The following is a 25,165-nucleotide window of genomic DNA, read 5'->3' as shown; positions in this document are numbered from 1 at the left end:
ATCTGCAAAATCAGAAAATTATGAAACATCACAAGTTTTAATTCTTAACTTTACTATAATCTTGAAACAAATTCAGTTTTCATTTGATTGATGAACATTTTTATAATAATACATACCTTATATACTCATTTTCCCATTAGCTACCGCTAAGTTTCTCTATTAAATAATATATAATTGTATCACCTCAACAAAATTTTGTAAATATAAAATTAATCTAAAATTTACTTTCTAACCTACATGTCTATCAGTGTTCAAGTACCCAAATGTCGACAATTGCACAGAACAACAGCGACTGTTGAAAAGGTATTGAAAGAAAAGAAATACTACTCTGCAATATTCCTAGACGTCTCACAAGTTTTGACCGGGTATAGAATTTGGGATTAATATACAAAATGAGCAAATTGATACCGCGGAATTACTGTCGACTGCTGCAATCATATATTTTCGATAGAGTCTCACACGAAGGGCTATTCTAAAGACTTAAACCTATTTCGGTTGAAATTCCATAGGATTGTGTCTTGGAACCACTCCTGCATCTGCTATATAGTTCTGATATCCCAATAACAAAAGAAATAGTACTTAGAACATTTGCCGACGACACAGTTATAATGGCAAAAGATATATCTTTGTCTAACACCCTAGAAAATGTACAATTAGCGGTCAACAAGATCTACAAATGGACTAGAGACTGGAAAATACAGTTTAATAGCTCCAAATCTGTCATTGTTAATTTTGCATTCCGGCGAAATGACAAAAACCTAGTTATATCACTTGATGGATGCCCGATTCCTCAAGCAGAATCAGCAAAATACCTCGGAATATATCTGGATGGTAGGTTAAATTGAAAACATAATGTTAAACAAAAAGCAGAGCAGATTAGACTCAGCAATTATACTGGTTAATCGGATGATACTCTCAATTTGACCTAAAATTAAGGGGAATGGTTTATCATGATTGACATGAAGGCAATTGAGGACCTTTGGGTTCAAATATGAGGTAGCACTAAAACATCAATCCAACTAGAAATCCAACGCACCCAAAAAAAATATTATACTATTAATTACCAATGCTTATCGCTGCGTATTCAACGAATAACAACACGATGACGTCGAAATCAAATGGGTATATGAAGTGATCCAAGATTTCGCCGTAAAACATGAAATACATTTTCTGAATCACAACAACGTGGAAGCAACACAGCTACTGGACAACAAGCAGGAGATCAAAAGATTGAAGCTAACAAAACCACACGAACTTGTTCAGTGTAATCTTAACCTTAGCTTAAGTAGTTTAGTTTTATTTTAATTTGGAAAATACATACTGATGTATTAATCCAGTACTCGCATTGCTAGTGTATTAATGCATGTACCACAGAAGAGTAGTAACAAATTAATTTGTAAATTGAAATTGTACTAAGCACATCGAATATAAGATGTCATTAGTAAAGAAAAATATATACAAAAAGTATATGAAAACATTGAATGAACTTTAATGGCACACTCCTTCACATTGGTCGGAATTTTATTCGAACACTGACTTTAATCGAAAATAACTTTATGTACAAACCCAAACCATCTAATTATTGACTATTTAACATATGCTATTGTAGACCACTATTTGCTGCTAAAGTAACAGATAAAAAAGTAAGTAAAAGTGCAGACTTTTAGTCCGGAACACTCTCTTAATAATTTACCAATTCTTGGCCGGTACTCGAACATCTTCAGTGACCTTTGCTGCGAACTTGCCGGCGTTAAAGATACGGAAGTTAGGGCGGCATTTATAAACCGCATCATTCTTCTCGACGTAATCGGCGGTCTGTTGAGCTCACCGTTTGGCTCCGTCGATGAGTCACTTAAATTATCGAGCCATCGATTAATTGGTCGATTTTAATTCTGAAAATTAATAGGTCGCCTCGGATCCCAATCAGGATATTAGTACAGGAAGTTGAGAATAATCGGCTAACATCTACACGTCGGTGTCTAATTACTTCTTCGAAATAGCGTCGAGATGTGCCAGCGTTTATTTATCAGGGTCGTGTTTTATTTGTCGATCGTCGGCTTGGTTGGCGCAGTAGTAAAGGCGACAAGACGGTCCATCTACTGTTGCGATAGTCGCGGGTTCGAATGCTGGGGCATGGACGTAAGTTTATGTTTGTGTTTTTTTAAAATGTGTGATTGTCCTTAGGCAACAGTGTAAAATCCGACAAGGAAAATGATCCCAGACACGCCAGTAACCAGGCTGGGTAAGACCGGATGTCTTCTGACATTATTTCTAAATTGGTCACTCGCCAGTTGGTAAGCTTAATGCCAAGGACCGTGGTTCGGAGACCACGTTAAGCAGTAGATACAGTCCAGATACCCTCGTTGGTAGAAAGTTTTTAATACTTATTTATTCAAATTCACCGAACATTAATCAGGAATACACTAAGTGTGTCGGTAATTACTTTTCGATTTTTTCGCTAACGACAATGGATAATTCAAATTTATTTATTCAAAGTATTGGCCATTTGATTCTATACATTCCGTCATGTCTCAGACAATAGAACTTCAAAATAACAATTTCTGCTTTAGTTTCCGAACAGTTTTCAGCTCCAATTTATTTTAACGCTTCTTTGATTGTTTTTTCTGTATGATATGATGCACTATTATGCCGCAAAATCATCTGCTGTGTCTTTAAGAGTATTGTGAAAGTTTTTCGATCAATACATGGCTCATATTGATCAATTGAGGTCCGTAGCGATTTGTGTTAACTCTCTTGGTTTCAAGAGTTCATACACTTACATTAATATAAAAGCAAGGCGAGTACGGGATTGATACATCAGTATGTATTTCCCAAATTAAAACAAAACTGAACTACTTAAGCTGTAGTTAAAAATAAACTTACTCACTAAAGGAATTCGTGTGATTTGCTTCGCTTCAATCAGCTGATTTCCTGGGTGCTATCCAATAGCTGTATCGCTTCCACGTTGCTTTGATTTAACAACCTTATTTTATATTTCATTGCTAAATCTTGAATCACTTCGTGTATGCATTTGATGTCGAGGTTTTCGTACAGCTGTTCGTTGATTAGGTAGCGATATGCATTGGTAATTATTCGTAGAACTTTGTTTTAGCTGCGTTGGATCACTAATTTATTAGATGTTTTAGTGCAGTCTAATGAATAAGCCAATATTTCTGATTCAAGATCAAGTTGAAGTTGAGTTGATCTTCGGACTAACCAGCACAGTTGCTTGACTTTAAGTCTAATCTGCTCTGCTTTTTGTCTAACATGATGTTTCCAACTTAACCTACCGTCGAGATTATTTCGAGGTATTTAACTGATTCTGCTTGAGGAATTCTGCCAAGTAATATAATTCGGTTTTTGTCATTTCGCCACAACGCAAAATTAACATGGATAGATTTAGAGTTATTAGGCTGTATTTCCCAGTCATTAGTCCAGTTGTAACTTCCTATATGATAATGCATTTGAAGACATATAATTGCAATATAATACATTTAATTGCCTATCACTCAATTCTTGTGACATCCATCTTCCCATCTTCTGGATCTTTCCTATTGGTTGTGATTATCCACACATGAGTTTGTGTTGGGTCTTCATCCTATAACTCCTGCAGTTCTGCATCTTCATCTCCTGCAAACGTTTTTATCCTATCAGGATGTTCTTGATTTTAAGCGTTGAAATCACTATATTAGAATTGTCAAAATCAACAAAAGTTTACTCTTAGAGTTGTTGACGAAACAATAAAAGTAATGGGTGCCGCAAATGAATGTTTTCAAGCTCGACATTTTCAAGAAATGTAATGTAGCGGAATGTAACATTCAGAAAATATCGTATTAGATAAAGGAATTGTCCCATTAATAGATTATCCGTATTGAATATCAAAATTATACCATCGTTAGAAAGCCCCAAATCATCATCAAGGCACAGGAAATGTTATATAACAATATTAACAAAAATGACATATCAATACTTGAATACCACTACTACTAAACCAGTGAAAAATAATTATAGGATGTTAAAAAAATAAGAATTGTATGACATGAATGGACTAAAATTTGTACATTAAATCATAGTTTGTTCCGAAGTTAGAAAGGGTTCAGCATGTGACTGTGGACACTAAAACAGGTCATATTCAAGCAAAATACCAGTTTAAAAAATTTCATTAAGGTAATAATGGAATTCATGCTATTAGTTATACAGATAGTATTTAAAAATTATATCAAAAAGCTTTGTGAATGTTTAACATCATATACGACAAAGACATATTACAATAACATAAATTTCTCCAAACTAACTTTAACTCAAGAAAGGAACTGTTGAAAACTATTAAAATGAACAACTTAAACTTTTGTTAACCGTCTAAAAATAATAACATTCCATGATATTTATTATCAATCGTTACAAGCAAACAAGAGAAAAACAATCTCAGTTTGGTCTTATTTTTCCGAAGGATGGCCCAATAAGCTTGATAAAACAGAAATAAATAATAATCACATGAGAAAATGATGATGAAAATGAATAAGATGGTAAAATATCCTACCAAACACGTCGGCAACCAAATTCTTCGCCAATAGAACTCTTAAAACTTAAACTTTAAATTCAAACTCACGGATTACATCTCGAAAGAACGATGTATTTTTTTGTATCCTCATAAGAAATTAAGTCACGACTCTAATATGTTGGGACAAGCAGTAATCAGAAGAATCAAAATCTGGAGAATACGCCGGGTGGTGTAGTACTTCCCATTTTAATGACCACATCTTGCAAAACGGTTGCCATGTTGAAGAATAATAATGTTGTGTCTTTGCTCGTATTCCGTCAGTTTTTTGCGCAGTGCTCGATTCATATTCATAAGTATCTATATCATTTTCAAAGTCTTTAAATCATCACGTATTGAAATCGATAGAACATGGTTGCTATAAGTTTCACGGAGTTTTTCACCTTCAGTCTCCCTTTCCTTGAATTTCTTGCCGACTTGCTCTAGTTCGAATTTTCAACGCTCTGAAAAAATTCAGAACATTTTGCTCAAACTTCGACGATGAAGTGATACATATGAGTTTGTAAATGAGGCTTGAACATGAAGTTAGTTACAAATGTACTCGATGCGATCTAATACACAGTTGCGCCATATGTTAGTTTATAGACTCTATAATTCCTTCAAAATTCATAATATAAATCTGGATATCCGAATGTATTGAAATAATCATTATTCACATAATAATAATAGAATAATTTTCTTACAATAACAGTCTTTCTGAAGTCGTTGAAGTGACCTGTTGTACGAAGCGTTTTCCAACGTCTAATCGTGAGCAATGTCGTGTCGGTGCAAAACAATTTTTAGAGACTTCGTGTTCTTGTGGATGATAAACCGCGATATGAAGAATATTATTTAGATTAATTACTTCATTTCGATATCTAAATGTAAGCGATTTGAGCTTTTAAATCTTTAGAAAGCCGACTATTAATTAATGTGCTAAATGACTTAAAAGTAAAATTTCAATTAAAACTTGATGTGAAATACCAAATCCATTTTTTCCTCTTTTAATTATTTTAGTAGGATTGGAACCCTCAACTATCGCAGCAGTAGTCCTGTGGTCTTTACAACTGCGCCAACCAAGCCGTCAAAAAAAAAAAGATTTTATATATGTTTTATATATGAATCAGATTCTTCTATTGTTTATAGTCCGAAAGTTGCAGAATTTTATAACTGAAATGCAAAAGCATTTTTACAACGAAAGTTATTTTTTCTTTACCCTTTCTGTTTTTTTTAGGAAATGCGTTATAATACTAAGTATTTAATATCAAAACTATTTATAACAAAAAGATGTTAATTAATAATAAATAAAGAATATAAAACGAACACAATGCCATATCCGAATATTGTTATGCATCTATAACGCCGCGGTATATTTTTCGCCTCTCCATATTAGTTTTTGAAAGTGTCGCCCATTTTTGTGCGAAAAAGATGTAATAATATCATGAGAATAACACAATTTTCCTCTATAATATTCGCTCTATGTACTAAAATAAGTCGTAAAAATCCCATTCCCAGAAAATGGAGCCGTATCGTCTGGATATTTCGCATTTATTGCACCATTTATCTTCAATCTTTGTGAAGTAATACGAGAATGAACCAGCGTGAACACGAACGGCATATTTGTCACAAACTGTTATGGCTTTAAGTGCCTTATTATATGATTTTTGATATAAAAATAAGTTTGAATCGTTTGAGCTTTTATGACAATTTTTCGCTAGAAATAGGAAAAAATATTGTTTAAGACCCTTTAGTAATAATAATAATAATAATAATAATCGTAAAAATAAGATAATAAGATTTACTTTATCTGGAATAAACTTATTTCTGCAATAAGAGTGAATTTTAATGAAAAATTGACGTTTAAAATCCAAGCAAGAAAGGCAGTCCAAGGCAGAAAAATGTTGAAAAATGTGCAAGAAATGTTAAATCTTGCAAGGCGTGAACCAGCCGGCATAGTTTGAACATCAGTCATTTATTCACAGCTATAAGACCATTCTAATGTAAGTATTTACTATTTTAAGTACCTTTGATTATATCTAAAACATAGTTAACGAAATTCCGAAGTAAATAACATTGTTAATAACATTTGAGCTTAGCTTGAGCTTTGAGCTTTGAGCTCTTCTTTATTGGTATAAGCCAAGCCAATTCAATCCAAACCTTCAACAAGTGTCAATCAAATCTCATCACGGTTAGATTATGAAAAACCAATATCGAATTTCTATTCTATCGAATCGATCGAAATATCATATATATATAATCAAATATGTATCATATATATATATATATATATATATATATATATATATATATATATATATATATATATTTCTCCTGTTTAAAGGTAATTGATACATATTTGATTGAGCAATGTAAAACAGAATGTTCATCATCTCAAACAATACTTACATATAGACAATGCATGAACCGAATAATATATAAGAATACTATTCTTATAGTTCTCAATGATTTATCCAATAAGATTTGCAATTTTTGCTCCCTAACTTATCAAAAAAAAACATCCAAACCATCATTTTCTAACTGCCATATTTGATTGAGTACAAGTTTCAATCGAACATGAACTATTTATATAAGCGTCTTGTAATTGATCTACAGATTGAACAGAAAATAAAATTGGTGAATGTCAATACCGATATATTTGCTAATTTGTTTATCAATATAATCACTTGTCTTAAATCTTTTTGTTATATACTTGCAAAAAGATCAGATTCTACAAACCTGTACTGGTTAAGAAATCATTGAAATCTGAAATAGTGATGGTTTACAACTGCGGCATCATTGATTGCCCAAGTGAAACAAAACTTATTTTAAAATATTTACAAATACAGCTTAGACTGCATTATAAAAAGAATTATGAATTGCTATCAACAATTTTTTGAGTCTTTTTAAAACTCACATTTTTGTATTTTTAAAGGTAATTTCATTAAAATAAAAAATGTTACTAAATCGAACCCTGTGTTACGAATAAGAAGAAATTATTTTTAACATATATCTGCTTGTATAACAACCGAGTTTTTGTCGCTTTTCGAATCAACTGTACCCTTGAACTAACGTAGCCATTGTTGGTTTGGTTTAAATATTATTTATTCACTTCAGAACTACATTTAATAAAATAATCATAACAAATAAGCTTCCTATTCTTTTTTAGTTTGTCTATTGATCATTACTTTACATTACATTTTTGCCATTCTTTTTTATATTATCAGGTACTTACCTGTATTTTGATACCAATTGGTGAATATATGAAATAATAATCAAAGTCAGTGTAATATCAAAAGTCAACCTAACAATTAAATTCTATGGTTTTGACTCTCTCTAGATGACCTTTTATTGTTGCAAAAGAACAAACAATTCGTTAAAACAGGTGCAAAATCAGCTTCTTACATGGCAACGCTCGGCTATACGTTGTAAGATATGTGAAAGATACACTCTTCGAGTGGGAAGTTCTGCATGCAGCATCTCTTGGCAGGCACATGGTTTCAAAATGCTGAAGAAGTGCAAACCAGCATCGTTCTCTTGTCACAGTATCGCCATGTTGCCAAAAACGTGGAAAAAGTTATACAAAATGATGGACAATATTTTGATTAACATATATTCTACCATTTTCTCTCAACAGGTGCCTTCTTAAGGAGAAAAAGTTATCAAAATACATATATATAATAATAAACAGCTAATGTATAATTCAAAGTATTATTTTTATAACATCTTTGTTAGATACGCTTAGTACAATCTTAATTATAAATTAATTTATTACCACATTTCACTTGAACATGGATTAATTCACAAGCAAGACGAGTGCGAGAAAATACATCAATATGTATTCCTCAATTATAAAATTATAATAGCTATAGTTTACACTAAAGGTACATACTTTATATAAGTTCGTATGGTTTGGTTCGCTTCAATCTCCTGACATCCTGCGCGCTGTCCAGCAGTTGTATTACTTCCACGTTAATATGATTTAGTAATCTTCTTTCGTGTTTCAAGGCGAAATCCTGGATATTTCCAGGTCATCGTGCAGTTCTACGTAGCGATAAGCATTAGTAATTGATCGAAGAACGTTGTTTTGACAGCGTTGGATGACTAGTTGATTTGAATTTTTAGTGCAACCCCATATTTGTACCCCATAGGTCCAAATTAGCTTTATAATTGTCTTATAAATCAACCTATTTGATTTTAGATCAAGTTGAGAGTATCTTCCGACTAACCAGTATAGTTTTTTTTTGGTTCTAATGTGTTTTGCCTTTTGTCCAACATGATGTTAATTCAAAATATGTATTTCCTATTTATAGGTCTTCCCAACTTCTTTTTATATCAGCCATAACAATGCAACAGACGTAGCAATTGAGTAAAAATAACTAATATTTTAATTGATTTGAATCATTACCTCGAACATATTTTTCTCATGAAGCATTTAAAGATAAATCATTAAGTTTGTTGAAGTATATCGTGGAAATACATACACAGAAGTTAAAAAATGAGAATTTTAAGCACAAAAGCTATTATTTTTCCTACTATTAAAAAACTATTTTATTTTTTTGAAAAAGGAGGACTCCAATGGTCCCGTGATATAACACATATACCTAATTCTAATCTACAATTGTACTGTATATATATATATATATATATATATATATATATATATATATATATATATATATATAAAATAAAATAAAATATTTTGTCATTTTGTCAGTTTCAATTTATAATGATCTCTCATGGTGATTTAGTTCAATTTGGACTTTACCTTTTGTGCTTTCATACACTTCCTACACATCTTATCTACAGATTTGATTAAATTAAGGAAGAAAATGTTTACCCAAATAAGTTTTGCTCGGCCGAAAACTCTTATAGAAGATAGGGAACGATATAATGACAATACAATATATTCAATTAAATATGCTTAGTACAATTTTAATTTATGATATCAATTTGCCTGTTGTACTTCATATGGTCCGTTGAATCTTATGGTTTGCTGCGTGTTGTCTCTACGTTGCTGTGATTTGGTAGCCTGATTCCATGTTTTCAGTTTATTCATGAATTCAGGCGAAATCATGTAGTTCTTCGTTGGTTGCATAACGATAGTTATTGGCAATTAATCGGAGAATCTTGTTTTGTCATTGTTAGAGTTTTTAACAGACCAATCTCTTTCATTTTAGGTTAAGTTGGAAGTATATTCCCACTAATCAGTAGATTTCATTGATTTTGAGCTTGATCTGCCCTGATTTTTTCCAAATGTGATACTTCCAATTTAGTCTGCCATTGAGATGGATGCCAAGGTATTTCACTGATTCTACTTGAGGAGTCGGGCATTCACCAAGTGATATAATCAGGATTTTATCATTTCATCGGAACACCAGATTGACATTGATAGGTTTAGATATTTTATATTTTCCAGTCTCTAGTCCATTTGTGGATCTTGTTGACTGTCACTGGTAGTTTTTCTACCGTCCTGTGCAGAGATAGATCTTTAGTCATAATGATTGTGTCATCGGGTAAGTGTTCCGAGGACTATTTCCTTTGTTATTGGGATATCAGAAGATTAGAGCAGTTTAGTTTAGATACAATAATGAACCTAGACCAAGACACAACCGTGCGGAAACCTAGCCTAAATAGCTTCAAATATTGAAAATGCCTCTTCCTACAAGACTCTAAATTTTCATTTGAAAACACACAAGTAATCTACAGTAGTTTCTGGGTAACAATTTACTCATCTTATAAAAAGAAAATGTAAAAAGTGCAATTATGCTAAATCAATTTTTAAATAATAAAGACAAAAATTTTGAGAACACTATAATTATTATGGATACCATGTGGCTTCTGACAGTTGAATCCAAATGTCAAATTCGAACAAATGTTAAGGAAAAGCGATTTGTTCACTTTAAACCAATTACTATCCCCTTAGGACGCATATTCGTGTCGTCCACAAGCCGGCACCAGATGATTGTGATTGTCCGTCATAGTCATGAATTCGTTAAAATAATTTGTATGAGTTATATGTGACTCATATATTTTTAACAGATAATAGAGTTGATAAGCTCTGAAAAGCTTCATTAATACATATTTTCTATGTAAATCATTTTTCAAGAAGAATGACTGGATTAGAACGAAATTTAATATTCATATACCATACGGTAATTGTTACTTTTATCGACAATTGCGTATCACAAATCGAAAATTAACTTACTAGAGGCATAAATTGATATTCTAAATCTAAACTTACCTGCTCTGAACCGTGAATATTAAGTTGGGTTGTTGGATAATCCGAATTTATATTGCATATTTTTATTCTAATTTCGAAACAGTTGATAATAAATCTTTTAACGCGAAATGAATGTTATTGCGAGAGTGTTAAGTAAATGTATTGATAGGTACGGTGCCGCAAATTATGTAGTAAGATTTAAAGGTAACTTAATTGTGTAATTCTTTAATTTATTAACTGCAACTTTGAAATGGACGACACAATCTATGATAAAATTTATAATTAATGTATTTCTTGATCCTACATTTTTATTATAATGGTTCTATAGATTATTTTTATATCATTCTGTATTTTATACATAATTATTAATAATCGTATATCAAAACTTACTCAAATTCAGATTATAAGCTAATAATAGAAAGTTGCACCATACACTCTATTAAAAATGTACCGGGTATTGATCACTTGCAAAGCTAACATTTTTGTCGCTGAATAGTTGAGCTATCCTCTATACTAACACGAAGTTTAAACATAATCTGTCCCTTTTTTATATAGTTTTATATTATTAAAGAAATATGTAGATATAGATCTATTAAACTTGAATTTAGAAGTGGTAATATTTTTACCAAAAATAGGAACCCGCAATATTAATAAGTGGGCATGTAGTTGTTTTTCTAAATATAACCTTTCCACGCAGTCTTCAAGCGAGAAAAACTTTTTCGTTAATGTTTTTTTTTTTAATGTTAATGTTGCGGATTGGCTCTATATGTTCAAAGGTCTGTGATTTTGGTGAGGGTCACATAAAGACATCTGAACTTTATTATCTAAATATTCATTTTCGCAGTGTGGATCACGTCTAAACTATAACGAATTTGGTGTAAAATTTAATCTAATTTTTAATAAAAAAATTAATAGATACCTTCATAAAATTTCATCATATGTATATTCACATTAGAATTGCTTCAAAAACTTTTTTGAAAATATTTACAACTCAACTGAAAATCATCATCATTATAATCATATCATAATAATAATAATATATATATTAATAATATATATATATATATATATATATATATATATATATATATATGTATATATATATATGTATATATATATATATATATATATATATATATATATTATTAATACAAAATTATATAATATAATTATATAATTATAATTATAATATATACTATAATATTTTTATTACTATGTAGTGGGTCGCCAAATTATTATGGTCAATATTAATATTAATTAATTTTTTTCCTTAATATTATCAAAAAATAATAGAATTAATTTTATTATTTATTGTCCCTTCTATGCATAGGCGTCACCCTTTGCTGAGATAACAGACCATACTATAACACTAACTGGGTGTTTAAACCTCTCTACAGGGCCATCGGTGCGAAATTGTTCGCCATGGTACCGTCTTACAAAAGAACCATTTTCAATCATAATTTGAAAGATTGATTCGTCGGAAAAGGATACCCGTAAATTAATAGAATTAGTGCTAGAAAATCGTTATTGGCCAATTGTATTATTCAAAGACTTACTCGACTCCACTCTGTAATAGTCATATTTCGATGTGGTCTAATCCAATGGAGTCATTGTTTCCATGCTGTTAATTAGGCGTGCTTTTTCGGAAAGCCACAGTCCGATAATACTAAATACTCTTCAACCAACCGCCTCCGCATAATCCCCTCCGAAATATTTACGCCCTCGTTGTTTATTAAGTTGTCAAATGAGCAACGCTATTTTTACGATATTCCAGGTAGATGTTTCTGCTAATACAATTTGCCTCAAGAGGCTTTTTAATATCAATTTTAATTTTAATTCAACGTTGAAACTCCAGTAATAGCTGCTATCTCTCTATCTAAGAATGTGTGGAGTGAAGTAGCAACGTTTGTATCTCCTTACCTTTTCTTGATGACGTGTCCAAAACCTTACCCATCCTGAAAAGCTGAAAAATTGAGGTAATCGCGTCGAACCATTAATGAAATGTAAATTCGTAGACAAAACATAACAAAAGTATTATTATACGGAGCATTACTTAACTTTGGATTGTTTTAAACCCAAAAGTCGGTTCAAATTAATGAAATTATAATATCTAGACAATACAACAACAATACTGCAAAGCACGCGTTTTAACGGACAATAATTGATTGAGAAGGAACGTCATACAACTGACAAATGACGCGCTTATACTGTGTTACGACTTCATAAAAATAGTAATACTGATACCAGTAAATATTTAAGATAAAATAACCCTTTAAAAACAACGTCATTTATTCAAACAAACATAATATACTATAAAATACCTAAATACGAGTACTGCCCCTAATAATTTGGCCGCCCACTGTATATAACAACTCAATAGAAAAGTATCCGGCCTGACCCATAGATGGCGCTATTAGAATTAAATCTATATGTTTTTAGTTAGCCCTAACCCTCACAAAATGCGTGTATAAATCTGCCTCAGAATAATCAACCATCAAGGATTGGTATGCTAAGTTTAGACGTGATGAAAAGACGCCCAAAAGAGGTTGTTACTAACGAAAACATAAAAAAAATCTATAAAATGATTTTGGATGACCGTAAATTGAAATTGAATCACATAGCAGACACTCTAAAGATATCAACAGTCGGCTGGCAAGGTTATGGCGTATTTTGAGATGCTGTATTTTGGGCCATTTTGGGAATTTCTTCCTTATCCACCGTATTCTCCAGATCTGGCCCCCATCAACTATTTCCTGTTCTGAGATCTCAAAATAGTGCTCGCTGGGAAGACATTTTCGTCGAATGAATAGGTGATCGCCAACCTGTGACCTATTTTGAAGCAGAGAACAAATCGTACTACAATAATGGTATCGAAAAGTTGGAGGGTCGCTATAGTCAGTGTATCACCCTTGAGGGGACTTATGTTGAATACAAACTAATTTTGGCAGAAAATGTGTTTAACTATGGTAGGCCGGGGACTTTTCAATTGACCTGTTGTATCGTACCAATTTCTTTTTTTAAACAAAACATTCCTTTGGATACATGCAAGCGTCTATTATTACATTAATAAATATAGTAATAACAGAGCCAAATGTGAATTAAGAGTCTTAACCAGTTCTCAAGTACGTTTCTCATCAGCGTCGCTTTACATCGGCCGATAAGCCCAAACTATCGGGATGCAACGTCCGCCCTGACCATACAGCGTCCATAAATGACGCGGTATGGCATCATTACGTGTGCCATTCTATTAGTTCTCCTCGATGCGCAAGTTTTATCGGCACCTCAGAGAGAGGAAATTGACTTCCATTATTCAATATATGCAAAATACCTGCGATGGGACGCTGCAGAGGATGTGGCCCGTAACTATACGTTTTTACGATGACCGAACCGTATTAGAACGTTACAGGATGGCCGGAAGCAGCAAGAGAAAAAGATATTTTGTTTCTGTATACGTTATATTGCAATTACCTTATATCTAGAAATACGGCCATTTATTGCAATAAGTTTTAACTATACCATTCTAATCGAATTTTAATATCTAATAATAAGTATGTGAACAATCCAAGTTTTTAATTATTAAATATGAGACATCTTAATTAGGTAGTATAAAAAAAATAAAAATTCGTTGTGAATTTTATAAAAGAGAACATTGATCTTCCCTTATTTGGTCCAAGTTCTGTGAACTTTTCCACTCTTACTCTGACAGCAAACACATCGATGGCTCCAAATCTCGCAGCAGGGCTGGCAGTGAATTTGTGGTGGATAACCGGGCATTCCGTTTCAAGCACCCTGAACAGGGTTCAGTATTGACCGCTGAACTCTTCGCGATATTCAAAGCTTTATCCTACATCTCAACACAATCCTTCAAAGAATGGCTAATCCTGACCGCCTTCCGAAATGCTCTCGATTGTTTCCTGGAAAAGAAGATCAACCATCCCCTGGTCACCGACTCACTGTGCAATTATCCGTACCCTCTATCTGAATGAGACCAGGACAAGTTTACTGTGGATCCCTTCTCACGTTGGTATACCGGGAAATGAACGTGCGGATAGAGCGGCTAAATCGGCAGTCTCCTCTTCCCTCCCCATCACGGATGTTTATGTCCATAACGACCTTATCCCGTTCGTTTCTTGTTTATATGAAACATTTATATGAACATGAAGCTTAGCCATGTCAGCCTCATTCTTTAATGACTTCAGATTTCTTTAAGGACTGGAGATATTACCTAATCTCAGAACCATGGTCCTTGACATTAATGACCAACTTAAAAATCATCCCAGAAAACTGAGCCGCTTATTTCGTATCAAATATTAAACTCTTGTCTATGAAAAACCGCAATTATTAACAGTCACAAACGGAATGTCATATATGCGCTGGTCAGTATCGAAACCGGTGATGACTGGTACATCATCGCTGTAATGCTGCAGAGATCCAAAAACATAATTATCTAATCTCACTAAAATACCAAAATATTTTCTATTACTTACCACAACGCAAATCCCACTTAGCATTCGCGAATTCTTATTGTAATAAATGATAAAAGGCTGCAATGAAAGTACCAGCCACGGAAATAACGTGGACCAGTAGGCTACTAACTCCTGCTATCGCTATTATTTATCTGGGCCACACGATCGTGCTCTGCGAGCTCCTTCCAACACTCACGCAGCACTCCGCTACACCAGTATCCGCAGTATAGAAGTGGTCTTTAATTTAATTCATGTGAAGGCATTTTTTAAATACTCTTACGAGGAAAAGTTGGAATTTAAAGGAAAAGGTAGACTATTACCAGATATTATTATTGAGAAATGTGCTGCAAGTAGAGGGAAAAGTTACACCCGTAAATTTAAGAGAGATCATTTTGATAATAGAAAAATTATAAATTGCATTAAATTTTGTGGAGAACGATACTTCCCAGAATACGGGGATATTTCGTGGACTTTAACACGTTCACTGCCGATCTAGGATCAAATACTTGCCCTAGAAGCCGGCTGCGTTTTTTCTGATTACAACAATAAAATATTCTTAATAACGTTTTTTAATGTGTGTCCAGTCTAGATTTTAATACTTTTTGACTTAATATATATATATATATATATATATATATATATATATATATATTTATATATAATATATATATATATATATATATATATATATATATATATATATAAGGGAATAAATCAACTGCTAAAATAAGATAAAAAAATATTCAGCATAAAAACGAGAAAAAAATAACTAAATAAATGTTACCACAAACAAACAAAATATCTATACAAGTAAATTCGGAAGTCACTAGAAATAAATGAACGACCATAGGCTAATACACATTTTCACTAAAACTCACAAAATTAATAAAAACCCTATTCAGATAAATCAGAAGACGTCACTCATGACTAATTTTTGCGCAGTCTAAACAGTAACCAGTATTTCTAGGACATGCAGTGCATACATAAATAGTTTCTTTTTTGTAAATAACAAATTTTACATTCATTTCTCATTACCTTTCCTGCTTTCTTCTCCTCTCGTATTTTCAAAACATCTTCGCTGATAACCGCTCTGGAAGTAGGTTTGGATGGAGCCTTTACCCTTTTTATAACAGACAAATGGGTGGTAAATTGGAATACGCTTACCTGAAGGTTTATTGTAAAGTCCATGGGCATTAATCATATTATATAAAATATAACAAAATATACAGGTGGGGATTTGACATAAATGCAAAAAGCAAGTCTACTTTGTGAACTAAAATGTTTCATCCCATGTATCCAGAAGATGTATCCAAATATTGGACTGATTGATATTATAATAAACAATTCCAAGACAAAGACGTGATAACGAATTGCATATGTCTAAAAATCAATCATTAAAAATGTTCTCCTATACCCATAGTACACGTTCATCATCGTTGAACCTAACTGTTCGAGCTTACATCCAACACCTGAACAAACGACGGAACTGGAAATTCGTATCTAAACGTCCCAGTCGGTTTCCGCCTCCGAACGGCAGCGCCATCTCCAGTATTTTTCATTTACGGAAAATTTGCATAAATGCAGCTTTCCTCGTCGAGGATGCAAATGAAATTTATTTATCGCGGTGAAGAGGCGGCGGCCATCGGCCCAGCATCTTTTTCCATTTCAACTTGACCCAAATTGTCTTCGGCAGCAGCGATCGTCGCAGTTATTTATTTAATAAAAAAAAACGAAAATCGGGAGAATATAGCGACGGTGCGACGCGGAATGTTTTTATTAAATATAGTAAATGGAGAATATTATGGAGTATTTTGGGATGACGTGAAATTTTTAGTACAAGGTCTAGATAAATTAAAAAGTAAAATATACGAAGGATAAATTTATTTTGTCTTATAATATAATAGTTACAAATTTCTTGATGATAACACTGTCTATGTAGTTTTCGGGTTAGTTCCTCGCTGTTATCTTCCAAATTTAGCCATGATGTACAGCTGCTTTAGTATCTTTTATTTTTAATTTTTTAATTACATTGTTACTAGTCATTGCTGACTTACCTACAATTTGTCTTTACATTAACTTATATATCTAAAAAACCCATAGGCCCTATCATAGTCACTGTTATAATGACATTTATCTATTAATATAGCTGTGTTTCTACAATGTGCGGCAAAAGCTCCGCTACCATTTTGACTGCATATTTTTGAACTTTGCTCAAAGGAAAGGTAAGTAAGTTTGGTTTTCATAAAAAGTTTATATCCCAAAATCTGGGAAGTCGACAAACGAAATAAAGCCCTATAGACCTATATCACTGCTGCCAGTAATATCTAAGGTTTTTGAAATACTCCTGTTGAAAAGAATAAAACTGATCATAGAGAGAAAAAAACCTAAAACCAACACATCAGTTTGGGTTTATTAACAAGCATTCAACAATTGACTAGGTCCACAGAATAACAGATATTATTGAAAAAACATATGAAAGTAAAAAAGCATGCTAAGCTGTATTCTTAGATGTAGCACAAGCGTTCACTAAGGTTTGGCATGAAGGTCTTGTTCATAAACTACAGAAAATGTTACCAAAACAACACACCGAACTACTAAAATCGTACATTACAACCAGAATGTTTAGAGTCAAACAAGAAGCAGTTTACCCTACAATTAAAGAAGTTAAAGCAGGCGTACCACACGGAAGTGTACTGGGGCCAACGCTTTATCTACTGTACACTTGTGATATACCACAAATGGAAAATATTACGATGGCTACATTTGCTGATGATACTGCGATTATAGCTGTCGGAGACAATAGTGAAGAAGCCTCACCAAAATTACAACAGGAAAGTGACAATATAAATAATTGGACACAAGCTTGGAAAATAAAAATTAACGAAAGTAAATATGTGCCTGTGCAATTCACCTACAATCAGATCGTACAAGCAAAAAACATTAAGTAATACTATCATTCCATATAGCAACAACGTTAAATATCTCGGAATGATTCTTGATGCAAAACTTCATTGGAAGGAATATATAAAGAAGAAAAGAAACGAACTGAAATTGAAATATAGGAAAATGTATTGTAAGAAAAATCACAATTATCAGTACATAATAAATGGCTCTTATATAAGCAGATACTGAAACCTATATGGACATATGGAGTTCAATTATGGGGATGTTCTGCAAAGAGTAGCATAAACAAAGTACAATTTTTTCAGAACAAAGTCCTGAGAAGTTTTGTGGGCCCACCCAAATACTACAGCACCGACTACCTACATCGAGACCTTCAGATACCCACAGTCAGTCAAGAAACCAAGAGAATTGCAAGGGGTCATGAGGAAAGACTCCATTCTTATGAAAATATTGAAGTGTTGTAACTTTTCGATACTACCGAAGCAAGACACAGACTCAAAAGAATCAAACCATGTGATCTTCTGTAGTGTTGTGTAGTGAGGTACATCTATTAAAAAATACAGCAGTGACATGTATAAACATTATTTCGCCAGAGACTGAGATAGGGCCGATGGGTGATCCTAGTTATATACCTAGATTTAAGTTTAGTGAAACGACTAGTAGCAATGTAATAATTAAATAATAAACAAACATCTAGACTATTACGCTAACAGACAATATATGCGGTACCTTGAATATCGACAATAAAAAAGCGAATAATTGGAATCGTCTCCAGTTTCTGATATTAACGCGTTCGTCACTGAAATCTTCCGATTGATATAAACGGCCGTACATAAAAGAAATCGTATCAATCGCAGCAAGGAAACACAACGGCGGCTATTGTGTTAAAATTAGATTTTATCAGTGCGGTCTTAAAAAATATGGGCATCGAGTTAAACGAACTCGAAACACTTTTAATCTAAAACGGGTCAATAACAAGGCATTAAAAACATGTTCAAATATCGAAAGAATCCCGAACGCTCAGTGGAAACGCCTGGCCATTTATCGGTCACAAACTTGCCTTATCGGTGAACTGATATTTGTAAGGCTCTCTTGTAAATTTATTTGCTTTCGTGGAATTTCGCATTTTTTCGTCTGCTCTCGTCAACGAGGAAAAATCGTTTCGCAATCGTCTGGTTCGATGTGGACTTTTTCATTGTCATTAGCGTTGGGAACTATCGACTGAAAACGACTATCGATAGTTTAGTAATTTTTTTTAATAAATACATCTTACATTAGATATGCTTAGTACATGACATGATATCTTAGTTTGCGAATTATTGTATTACTACTGTTCTTTTGTACTTGCGTTAATACACAGCAAGGCGAGTACGAGATTAATACATCAGTATGTATTTCCCAAATTAAAATAAAACGGAACTACCTAAGTTAAAGTTAAGAATACACTTATACATTAGACAAGTTCGTATGGTTTGGTTCGTTTCAATCTTCTGATATCCTGCGTGTTGCCCAGTAGCTGTATTGCCTCCATGTTGCTGTGGTATTTAGCAACATTATATCATATTTTAATGCGAAATATTGGATTCTTCGTATGTTCATTTGATTTCGGGGTCATTGTGCTCTTCGTTGGGTACGTAGCGATAAACATGGATAATTAATCGTAGAATTTTGTTTTGGGTGCATTGGATTACTGATTGGTTTGAGTCTTAGTACCACCCCATACTTACACTCCATAGATCCAAATGGGTTTCACTAATAAACCAATATTATTGATTTTAAGACAAGTTGAGAGTATCCCCCGACTAAGCAGTACTGTTGCTTGACTTTAAGTCTAATCTGCTCTGCTTTTTGTCTAACATGATGTTTTTAGTTTAACCTACCATGGAGATATATTCCAAGATATTTGGCTGATTCTGCTTAGGGAATCAGGCATCCGTCAAGTGATATTATTAGGTTTTTGTCATTTCACCGCATCGCAAAATAAACATGGACAGATTTGGAGCTATTAAGATGTATTTTCCAGTCTCCAGTCCATTTGTAGATCTTGTTGATAGCTACTTATACTTTTTCTGCAGCCTTAGACAGATACATCTTTGCCAAGATAACTCTGTTGTCGTAAAATGTTCCAAGTACTGTTTATTTTGTTGTTAGTATATAAGCGGTATAGAGCAGATATAGGAGTGGTCCCAAGATGCTATCCTGTGGAACTCCAGCGGAAATAAGATTAAGTATTGAGAAACCCCTTCATGCGAAGCTTGAAATATTCTTTCGAAAAGATATGATTCCTGCAGTAGACAGTAGTTTCGCGGCAGCAATTTTCTCATTTTGTTTATTAATCCCAAATGCCATATCCGATCAAAAGCTTGTGAGACATCCAGGAATGTTGTGGGACAGTATTTATTTTCTTCGAATGATTTTTCAACAACCGCTGTTACTCTTGCACTTGGTCTGGAAATTTAAACCGTATATCTGATATTTCTATAAATGGTTTAATACGTTTTAACAGTTTCTCAAATAATTTTGATATTGCAGGTAGCAGCGTAATAGGCTTGTAAGATCGAACTTGTTCTGCCGATTTGTTTTGTTTAGTAATTGACTAATTTTAACTATTGACTGTTTTGGGCGCCATTTTCGGTCCACCTAGTTGCATTATTTTATTTATTATTCATTATTTACCGTCCTAATCGCGACCTTGAAAATAATGTACCGAATTTATGCTTACTTAGATTTACTAAGTGTACCGGAAAGTCATTACCGTTTTTTTTTCGAAGAAAACTACATAGTTTTCAAGAAAATAGAAAGATATATTTATTCAACGCTTCCTTGAGCGGTTTTGCCTCATGAGACGTCGCGCTATCGTGCTGTAAAATATTTTATGGTGTCTTTGGCCCCATTCTAGACGTGTTTCGATGAATGCTTAGTTCATATTGATTACTTGTTGTCGATAGAGATTCCTATTAATTGTTTCACCAAGTTTCAACAGTTCGTAATACACCACGGCACTCTAGTCTCACCAAACACAGAGCATGCGAACATGATTTTTACATGCGCACATTATATAATTTTTACAAACATGCGCTTAGGGTTTTCGAAATAAATCCACTTTTCGTCACCCATTACTATACGATGCAGATATGAATTAAACCGATCATACCTTTGAAGCAGCAAATTTAAAAAAAAAATGAAATTTTGAATAGACAATTTTTTTTAATTCCATTTGCCTGTCATTCAGTTGATGCATCACCCATCTTCCCATCTTTTAGATTTTCCCCATTGCTCGTAATGGGTTGCTAATCGTTTCTTGCGCCACATTCAACTCTCCTGCCAATTGTTTTTGAATTTTGATTGAATCTTAGCCCAATAACTCTTGCAATTTCGCATCTTCAAACTTTTTCTGTCTACCACAACGTTACTACCACAAATGCACCACAATATTACTTTCGCAAATTATAACGTGTATAGCGTAGAAGCTTGAGATCAGGATAATATAATGATGTATGTGTGAAATCATAATATTGCACACTTAAGAACAACGACATCTGTTAGAAAAACCAGTTATGATTCTCTGGTAACTACCAAAGCTATTGTACATTAATATAACAGTATTTTGGAACTCTATTTTTCAAGATTATTTATTAATATAATGGAGTAAAAAAACGACATTTTGAGAGATAAATAATAAAATAATTTTGACTGCATTTATATTATCTTGACAACTATAACATATTTTTGTCATTGATTCTTTCGATTTTCTAAATCTCTTGATGTTTGTTCAAACTTAAAAGTTTCAACGAATAATAATTGTAAAATATTCCCGATTATATACCAATAATAACAATAAATAAAATTATTATTGTATTTAAAAAGGGTGATATAGTTAAATAGTTGATAATGAATGACTGCGAAAATACGATAAAATATTTAGTGGGTATTACTCCATTCCTCTTTACAATCAAGTCAAATATATATATACAGAATAAGTAGTATTCCGTATTTTATAAAAATATAGAATAAAATAGAATGGAACTATTCATTTGAACGTAGTACTGCAGACTGTTTCGACTGTTTTCCGTCGATAGTTCCCAACGCTAATGTGGATCATCTGATGCTTTATCATTATTATTTTTACGAGAAGTACCGTTGAAAAACCAACAAACGGAAACGCGAGAGGTGAAGTTTTAAATTTACTGTTGATTAAGAAAAAGGTGTTTAAATAAAGACGATGTTTGTTGACTTGAAGAAAAGTTTTATATTTGTCATGTCAATTCAATGACATTATTGGTTACGATTGACGTGTAATTGACGCATTCTAGTATTGTCAAGGTACATTCCCACTGGGATAATCAATTGTTAGATACAAGATACTGCACAGAAATTATTGATTTAACACCTGTAGGATTAATTTTAAACCTAGGGCGTAAAATTGTATTTAATAACACAATATAAATAAATTCAACATCTTAAAATAAAATTGAGGAATACATACTGATGTATTTTCTCGCACTCGTCTTGCTTGTTAATTAATCCAAGCACATAGGAAAAGTGGTAATAAATTAATTGTAATAATAATAATAATTAAGATTGTACTAAGCGTATCTAATAAAGATGTTATAAAAAAAATCTTAAAATAAAAATAGAGACCAAAATAACTGATATAGCAACTACTATCACAAAATATTGCAAAATAAATAAAGCAAATTATTAGGCGTGTGAGATCTTGATGTCGAATTGGTCGGGTGACAGTTCTGGAAACATAATGAAAACCAATTGAAATCAAAGCAATCAATTTTCAATGACAAGGCTGAAATTAAATATGTATATGAAATATAAGAAGGATAAGTGATTATCACGACAGATAATTCTAATGTCAAGTAATATTGAAATATAGCTGCAATTACAGTTAATATACTGACAGCTAAAAGTACAGGTAGTTAATTATGCTGGCAGATCATGGTACTGATAAATAATTGTAACGATAAATAAATATACTGTAAGAGTACTGATAATGGATGGAATAACTCGGATGATTAACCACATTTTGGTCTATAGTAATCAATAATATTGATGGGTAATCATAACAGACAACAGATAATAACGATAAATGATGGCAATGATAAACTATTCTAAGGTGAAGTATGACGTTCAATGTGCTCATCGAAAAAAGCCAAAGACTACAAGCTAGATACGCTGACACCAAGAGCCATCAGAAACCACTTTCGGTGTCGTTTATTTATGCTTCAATTTGTCCATAGATCATAACTACACATCAGTAATTTTGGCAACTTGGCGTTAGTTTGTGGTTGCAAACTATCTTAAGCTTACCATAAGTTAATAATTATGGAAAAGATACGATGATACGAAGAAATAATAAAGTGAGCTAGTGACTCCGAGTGTCTTCAGAAATAAACTCCAAAATAAAATTCAAAATTCTAATAAAAATTCTAATAAATTCACAAATAAAAAGACAATCCCATCTAGTTCCTTTATATTGTCGTTCAAACCACTTAAAAAAACTGCCCAAAATTAAAACGTCTAAAATATTGAATTACCAGTTGGAAACCTAAGTACCATAGATATTCGGAACTATTTACAATTTCTTTGAATGGTAGATGCCTTTGGCTGTGTTTTAAGAAAAAAATATTGAGAAAATATAAATAAATAAAACTGACATTTACAAAACTTATAAGGAAATTTATAAGTTATGAAATGTAAAGTTATCTAAAACACACAAAAAATAATTTATCATACCTGTTGGTTAGTTTGAGAGGGTTTACAATAGATGTAGTTACTGTGTATTAAATTGTATGCTAATATTGTTGTGAAAGGAATTCGCATGGCAGCAGAAAACACTCGTTGATATGAATTATTTCGATATTAAAGACTACATGTGGTCGACGAAATGATGGACAGGATATTAGATTAGGTAAAGATTATACCCATACAAATGAAATATTAAACCAGGTTGTCCAGCTGGTATTAAATGGTATTTTGCTGATATTGTTGCAGTTTAGGGAAATTTGGATTTTGCGAGTGACAAAGACTATGAGGTACGACAAAGATTGTCATATTTCAGCTACTTACCGAGAATGGTGAGAGAAATGAGTAGAGGGCTTTAATCAGCGTATATGCATCTTGTGAGGCGCCGAGGAAGAATCACACACCGAGCATATTCGCGAAGTTTTTTACAAATGGGATGCCTGACTCGAGATGGGTATTCACGTTCCTCATAAATCATGGGGCATTGAGTAACGCGCTGACTTTTTAGATTGGAACAGAGTTGTCTCTCAGAGACCTACTTATACCAAACCTGTACACCATAGAAGCAGATTGTTGCTTTCTATGGGCTGGAAGTTTGCTTTTTCATCACAACAGTGGAAATAGGATGCTGTACACACCATTGCCTGTACAGATGACTTACTGGAGTTAGGACGACCACTCGAACCTGCAGTCGAAATGGAGACCGAGATATGTGGCTTTCTGGGGCCAGAGTCCGCACACATGGGGCTCCCTCCGACGCTGAAACAGAATAACATGAGTTTTACTCTGGTTAATCTGCAGGCGCCAGGAAAACATTATAATTCCAGTCCTTCGAAACCCTGCCTCTAATGGACTTTTTATTTAATGAATGAAGTTGGTGAGGAATGAATTTCTGCTTTAATTAATGACATTACCCTTAAAATAGTCCACATCTAATATAGAGATGGGATGCTCTTGATACGAGAGCGGAAAAAGTATTATAATCAAATTGAATTCGAAGCAGGAATTATGATATTGCTGATTTTTCATTTTTATTACTTACAGTCTGATTTGCATTGCTTTGACAGAAAATCGGCCGTATACAAATTCAACAGAGCTCAGTGGAAAACCTTGTAGGACTCCTGCGGAAATTTGTGTCCAAAAAGAAATTGCGTCACCAATCTTTACTTGAAAGAACATTTCCTCCAAATATGAGTAATAAATGATACTAAGACATCCAGTAAACCTAGTTTGTTTGCCTCTAAAAATTAGACCGTCACACTTTGTCGTAAGCTTTAGAAA

General features: G+C 32.9%; 1 protein-coding gene across 11 annotated transcripts in view; it reads left to right on the top strand.

The window, feature by feature from the left end:
- The window catches only part of Eip93F (Ecdysone-induced protein 93F), a 414,251-nt gene that overhangs the window by 318,954 nt on the left and 70,132 nt on the right, over positions 1 to 25,165 (top strand). The window lies entirely within an intron of this gene.

Source organism: Rhynchophorus ferrugineus, unplaced genomic scaffold, assembly GCF_030347505.1.
Source record: "Rhynchophorus ferrugineus isolate W39M unplaced genomic scaffold, kcgeb_rfMv2 rfM2, whole genome shotgun sequence".
Classification (NCBI taxonomy): domain Eukaryota; kingdom Metazoa; phylum Arthropoda; class Insecta; order Coleoptera; family Curculionidae; genus Rhynchophorus; species Rhynchophorus ferrugineus.
Note: the sequence above shows the minus strand (reverse complement) of the source record. Positions and strands in the feature narration are given on the sequence as shown.